The sequence below is a fragment of the Corvus brachyrhynchos genome, unplaced genomic scaffold (assembly GCF_000691975.1).
Source record: "Corvus brachyrhynchos isolate BGI_N302 unplaced genomic scaffold, ASM69197v1 scaffold105, whole genome shotgun sequence".
Taxonomy (NCBI): Eukaryota; Metazoa; Chordata; class Aves; order Passeriformes; family Corvidae; genus Corvus; species Corvus brachyrhynchos.
In genome coordinates, this window is record NW_008238452.1 from 217,890 (window position 1) to 225,102 (window position 7,213).

The 7,213-nt window shown below is 37.4% G+C and overlaps 1 long non-coding RNA gene across 2 annotated transcripts in view; it reads right to left on the reverse strand.

Moving 5' to 3' along the window:
• LOC108447330 overlaps positions 1–5,560 on the reverse strand; it is a 35,444-nt gene extending 29,884 nt beyond the window's left edge. For both annotated transcript variants that reach the window (XR_001862848.1, XR_001862847.1), the window contains exons 1-2: positions 3,957–5,560; positions 320–460 (exon numbers count right to left, since the gene is read on the reverse strand). This is a non-coding gene — a long non-coding RNA (uncharacterized LOC108447330). The remainder of the gene's footprint in view (positions 1–319; positions 461–3,956) is intronic.
• Positions 5,561–7,213: the final 1,653 nt, after the last annotated feature.

Below are 7,213 nucleotides of genomic sequence, written 5' to 3' on the forward strand. Positions count from 1 at the left end.
TCTCCCATGCCCGTTGGTTTCTGTAGGGTTTGGCTGCTGCACTGCTCCAGAAAGTTCAAAAGGCTCCAATTTTGCTAAGCTCTGCAGAAAGGTGACTTGTTCAATTTAACTTTAGGTGAGATCCACCTCACTAACTTTGGATAGCTATGACATAGTCATCCGAATCTGCATAAGAAGGTCCCTGCTAAGTTTGTGGAGAGAAAAAGGCATTTTATAGGACAATATACTCCAGTCTCGTGAAATCACAAGAACCAGCTGAGATCTAGACTTTTAAACTCTAGCCATCTAAAATTAACTGAGCTAATTCTGTTTCACTTACATATTGTTTTAATACCACCTTCCTCAGAAGCACACAAGGAGAGCCAATTCTTTGATTGCCCTGAGAAACAATAGCGGAACAGCACTCGAGAGCGCAATGTGTTGTATTTTCCCAAGTGATTAGCAGTCCATGAGTGCCAACCTGCAAGTGCAAATCATATTCAATTACCATCAATCTAGAGCAGAACATAAGGACATGATTGCTCACAGAGGTTTAGTGTGTAATTCTGTCTTTTTTTTCAATGATTTCTCCAGAACATACTATACACCCTATGAAAATCTTCCAGGCATTTAATTTATACTGTGGTCTAAAGAACAAAATTGTCCTCTTTGATGAGCTATGATCAAATACATTGTCAGCCTAAGACAGAATGAATTTCAACCAGCAGCGTGTTTCCTTGAGCCATGAAGGAGGAAGTGGCAATAAGAGACAGCAAGGTTTGTTATGTGCTGTGGTTCACTGTGTTCACATTCAATCAGTCATGTCCCTGCTCTGTGACTCAATTTACCCTTGTGTAGACAGAGAATTCATGTTTTGTGAAAAAAAAAAAACCAGCTGTGAAGTTTTGTGGTATAGAATCACACTTTGCTTTCAAATACACAGAAACTTCTGTTTGTTTCACATCTGGAACTGAAATCAGAGTTCAGTCCTTGAGGTCCACGTAAATAATTTGAGACTCTCAGTTGGAAAAGGGCTAGGAAGGTGTGCATTAATATTTAAACTTGTTTTGCATGGCATTTTCTGGGACGTGTTTTCTAATCATTGACATTATCCAAACATGCCACATTTCCTCTTTAGCAAGGTTTTACTGTGGGATTATCTTGATTGATGTGGATAACAGCATTGCTGTGAAGAGAGGTTTTTTATGCATGCACTTCAGTTTCTGTTAACAACTGTAAAGATTAGGGGTTTATACAACAGGTATTAACAGACTTTTCCTGTTATTAACAATTTAGGTCAGTATTTTGCTTTTTATTTTATGCATGAAGGTTTTATGATTATGTATTCCAAGTGATTCTGCTTTCTTGTTTGATTTATTGTTGAGCAAGCTTACTTAAGTCTTTGCTCACTTTTTAATATTTGAGGAATTCAAAAAGTCTGCAGACTCAAGGGGGGTCAATACATTATATCATACATTTAGGATGAATGCAAAATGTATTTCCATTTTATTCTGTGTTACTAAAAACCTTACAAGTAAAGTCATCAACTTCATTAACATCACTGGTAAAATGATGATATATGCCACATCTTGGACATAACCCTCACCAGGGTCACAATGAGACTGTCACAGCTGTATGAACCGGGCTCTGTTCAAGGCTGTGAGTGGTACTGGGTGAGAGAAGGAAAGGAAGTGCCACTCAAATATATGAAATTACATATAATTCAAAGATTTAAAAAATGTTCTGCCTTGATTCCCAGCATATAACGTTCCTCCCTTGCCCATCTTCCCTCAAAAACCTCCGATAAGGCTTTAATTTTTTTTTTTGTCAAAGAGGTCAGAAACCTTTGACATAATTTTCTTAAAGAAAATCTATGCCACATATATTTCTTACTATCTACAGATCTGAAAGTTAAACAGATATTTTTCTTCATGATGACAGAAACATCAGGGGGTTAAAATGGAAAAAACTTAGAGCAATAACATTGGGCTGAAATACATGCATTCACTGCACTTTGAAGCCTGTAGCTTCCAAAAAATTTGGTGTTTGCATAATAAAAGGAATGAATGTTCAAATGAGAAATTTTACATATAAATAGGTTTCTTACAAATCACATATGTATATAGCTTAAAAAGCATCCCAGAATCTTGATGGTTGTAAAATGTTTAGTTGTTGACCTCACTTCATTCTTCCTAAGGAGAAACAGATGTATGTAATTGAAATTATATGTGGCTTTAAAGTTGTGCCTAATTTATGGATTTTGATACATCTCTTCACTATTACACAACAAAAGAGGATTTCTTTCTCCCTTTCCGTGGTTTTTTTTTTTTTTTTTTTTTTTTTTAGTTTTTTCATTTTTATGTATGTGTGTATTTTTTGAGTCTTGTCAATGCTATAGGAGAGGGTGTAATTTTGGCACAAATCTTTGCTCTGGGATGTGTATACATTGTGTACTCAGCCCAAACACAGGCTAATGACATCATCCACTATCTGGACAATCAACAAACCCAAAAATATAAATTACGCTACCCTCTATTATTTTTTGACTACTGCAAATCCAGTGAAGATCTCTGTCTCTCTCTCTGCCCATTGCGAGCCAGTGTGGGCAGTGGGAGTTCTGCCATGAGCCAGGTCGAGGCCAAGCCACCTGGTGGCTTTGGCAAAAATAAGTAACACAAATAGTAGGGAAATAGAAGCTCTTATAAGAAAATAATAAGTATTCCAGATTTAGGGTGCAAAATCTCAAGGAAAAGAACTAGCAATAGTTCCATGAGGTAAGATCAGTGGCATTTTAAATGTTTATCATTTTATCAAATAAAAGGTACAGCATCAGAAGCTAGCGCTGTTTGATGGCATCACACCGTGACATCAAGGAGAGCAGGATCTGGCTGACCTAAGCTGCTGTAACTGTCTTGCATCTCCTTTGAAATAACTAGGGTGGGAGGGTTCCCCTAATACTTTTGCAATTATTTCAGAAATAAGTTTCCTTTACATAAAAACAGCTGATGCAGAACCATTCCAATGTGTTCAGTTACAAGCAAAGTATATAACTTGCTTTTGTTTGCCAATTAATTAAAAATATTATTTCCTTTCACAATTTAAAGAACAATTAAATAATATACAAATAGCACAGTTCCTTTAAATAATAGACAAACAGCACAGTTCCTTTTAGACTCACCTGATAAAATTTCTTTAAAAACCACGTGATGGAAACACCTTTCCACAGGATTAAACCTCTCCTGTCACATTAACACTGGCCTAAGCTCTGTGGCATAAGTAATTTCAACAGCAAAGCCCTGCTTGGCAATATTACACAATACTTTCTGGAGCCCTTCCCTGCAGCCTACTGAGATAACACCATGGCAAGTCTCAGGATCTACTGTATAAGACGAGGTTAAACCTTCAGAAACCTTAATTAGTCTACTGAGCATTTGCAAATAGGTACATATACAGAGAGAAAAGAAAAAAAAAGCCTACCAAGTATAGGAGGGAACATAGTTAGCAGAATAAAGTACATTTCTCAAAAATTTGAGACAGAATTGGAAGTAACAAAAAACATTTGAACATCTAAGGTTATTTTTAGGCAACCCTATTCACAGTGGGGAATCACTGAGATTTTGCATGACTCAGACAGACAGTATACTCAAAAAATTATTATATTTACAAAAAGCCAACCAGCTTTCTTCCACTTTCCTTCTCAAAGAATGAAAAAAATTTAACCCATGTGTTCGTAGACACACAATTCTGAGGTACAGTCACAAACTGCTTGGAGTTCTGTTCCGAAATGAATCTCCAAGCTTCTTGTCCCCTGAACCTTCTGGCAGGGAGGAAAAGGATTTGGGACCAACAGAGCCAAGCCAACTCAAAGAGGAAGCCGTTTGGGGCTGTTTTTCACACACTGCAAGCAGACAGAGCCATCTCAGGGCACCATGCAAAAATCCAGTGCCTGTCACCACAGGCTCACACAATGAAGCTACCTCTTCATGAGGAGCTGGACATTCCCAGTGCTGGTCTTCCTTACACTGCTGTCCTTCAAGGCCATTGGTCATGCGACTTCTGGAAAAACTCAAGCAGATAAATTATTCAAGGTCTTGTAACAAGATTTCTTCAACAAATGTAAGCAAGTGGCTTGTGGCTTCAGGTAAGAGGCTGCTCACCTGAAGAGGATGGGGAAATTATGCTAGAACAGAAGCACAAGGTTTAAATTAACTGTCACACAAAGGAAAACTGTCCAAACTGAGTGAAATGTCGATGTTAAACGGCGCAGTTCAGAAGACATTTAAAAATACCATGCCAGACACTAGGAGTGCCTGAAAAATGGTGAGAGGGGGTCTGAAAAGGAGACTGAAATCATGACAGTTGCCACTGGCTTCAAATCATTATGCCAGACCAGGCAGGTAACATTTTGCACTAACTTGTCTCAACAAAGGAATGGATGAAAAGAATAATGACTCTGTACAACCAATTATACCATTGTCTTTATGAAGTTTAGCTTCAAGAATATTTTCTGGAGCTAATTCTTGCAACTTTTTATGAGAGTATTACTTTAAGAGACATAGTGTGTCCTCACTGCATTTAAAAGGGAAAATATCTTCTGGATACATAAGTGCAGTAGAGAATTCTGCAAAAATTAAAATATCACCATGCTAAAATTATAATAATGCAAGTAATTTAATTCTCATGACCAAAAAACATTTCACCATACATTTCAAATATATTAAACTCTCAGACTGCAAACTGTATGTCTTTTTCTTTCCAAACTCAAGGAAATGGAAAATCAAGGCAATTCCACAAAATGTTTTACATTTTTCATCAAACAGCAATGCTATTCACATGCATCGCTTAAGAACAGAGACCTATAGGCCTTCCCATTTAAAAAGCATCAGGTTTATAGAACCACACTCCCTGCTGCAAATAGCAGGAAGAATCTAAAATTAAGAGATACAGAATAATTGATAATGTATGATGAGAATCATATGACAGCAAAAGTAAATATGTTTCATTTGTAGCAGAGGTGGCTGGATCGTATGCTGTGGTATTTTCCCAAGCTCCGATCATTTTCTCTAGGTTGCCTTGATTCTTGAGGCGATTTCTATCACTGTTACAGAAAGAAATGACAAGTGTCCACTGATTCTGACTATGACCCTTCTCTTTCTTGCCACGTTTTGAAGACCCTTCTGTGAGGATCCTACCTACCATCTACTCCCCACAGAAATAAGGTGAAATACGACAGGAAAGATGCCTACATCTTCACCTATGTGAAGTGAGGCTCTCATTTCAGCCTGGAAAAAACTCTCCTGCTCAACTGCACTCTTATGCATTTGCAGACAAGGTTTTGGAAGAAAAGGTAAAATCTATCTCCTAAGTTTGGATTAATTATTTTTAAAGTAAACACTTCTTCCTCCAAAAGTAACTGTGGAGCAGTCACACTGAGTAACTCCCACCAAATAATAAAAAAGAAACAAAAGTCCCAATGACTACTTCATACAATCACTGAAATTTTAGGTTATAAAAGACCTCTAAGATTGAGTCCAACTGTCAGCCCAGCACTGCCAAGCACTGCCACTAAACCGTGTCCCCAAGTTCCACATCTACATGTCTTTTAAAAATCTCCAGGGATGGTGACTCAACCACTTCTTTTGGCAGCTTGTCCCGATGTCTGACAAGCCTTTCAGTGAAGACATTTTTCCTACTATCCAATCTAAACCTCTCCAGTGCAGCATGAGGCTGTTTCATCTCATCGTATCACTTGTCACCTGGTAGAAGAGACCAACCTACACCTCACCACAATCTCCTTTCAGGTAGTTGTAGACAGTGATCTGCTAATGTCAAAGTGGCTCCTTCTCATTTTCCCACAATATTTTAATAACTTTTAGCTCCACAATACTTTGCACAAAAAAGGAGCTCTCTGGCTTTGTGGCCCAACAATTAGAACATGTTGTTAGAGGCTCAGATACAAATCTAATCTCTCTCTGAACCAAATCAAGCATTTAGGAAAATACCTTAGACACAAAGTAATGAAGAATTGTGGGCTGGTGCCCCCTCAGTCTATTGGGTTTTTTTCTGTTGAGCACTTGGACTCATTAATACAGTAACCTGGGAATCCCCAGAATGTTCTTAGCATCAGGCTGTAAAGCAATTTTTTGTGCTGCTGATGAAAAGAGCTGCTTAAGCATTTTATACCTAGTGGAGATGTTCCAGGAGAAAAATACAACATTCTGTAATAGCATATAACTCCACAGTAAGGACATTTTCTTCTAAGTTAGGTGAGCGGGGAAAAAAGTCCATCTACTTAAAATCAGTAGAGACTTGAACTGTTTCAATATACATAAGAAAACTGCAGCACCTGTTTTGTGATAGTGTCTATATCATCCTGAAAATCTAGCTTTTGCTTTTATCTAAAATGTTATGGAATGCATTTTTTTCGCTTGAAAAAAGCATCTTGCTTTGATTAGATGGAAAAAAAAGTGGAGGAGTAAAGAAAGATCTGTTTCTTGTCAACTGGAACCATTCTAATGTATTTATTTTTAAGTCGGTCACTGAACTGACAAATCAATTTATTATGTACCCCAAGTGCAAATCGCCTGCCCTGGAGTCAAAGCAAGTTGCACATATGCAGGCAAAATTTAGCCTTTGCTTCCTGAATACACCCCTCTCAGCTGCAGAATACCAACTGCAGGCTCCACTGGCTCCATGTCAGCCAATGCCAATGGGTAAACTAATAGGGAGAAGCTTCACAGAGATTAAGAGATTACAGTTTCTCTGTAAAATATAATTAAAAGAGAAGGAAGCTTAATTTCTCTAATTCCTAAAATGGAATAAATCAGAGAAAAATATCTTCTGTTTTTATCTTGATAAAAGTATTCATGAGTTTCACAAAGCATTGTATCACTACACACGTATTCCAACAACAAAGCAAATGTATCCATGAACAACAACTACTTTGCACTACACTAATTCAAACTCATATCTATTCTATATGGCTTTTTGTAATTTCATCTGACTTTCTAATTCAGTAACTGTACAGCAACTAGCAAGAGCAAGCTATGCAATAAAGAAGTAGAATTGTGGAATTTTCTGCAACCTAAAGCAGAACATAAATACATGGAGCAGATTTACTACTTTGCCATTTACTGTGACAAGCCTGCACCTACAAAAAACTTATTGCTAGGTCCCTTCCTGATCATACGTAGGAAGAATTTTCTGCTTGCTATTTAAATCTTCTATCAGTAAC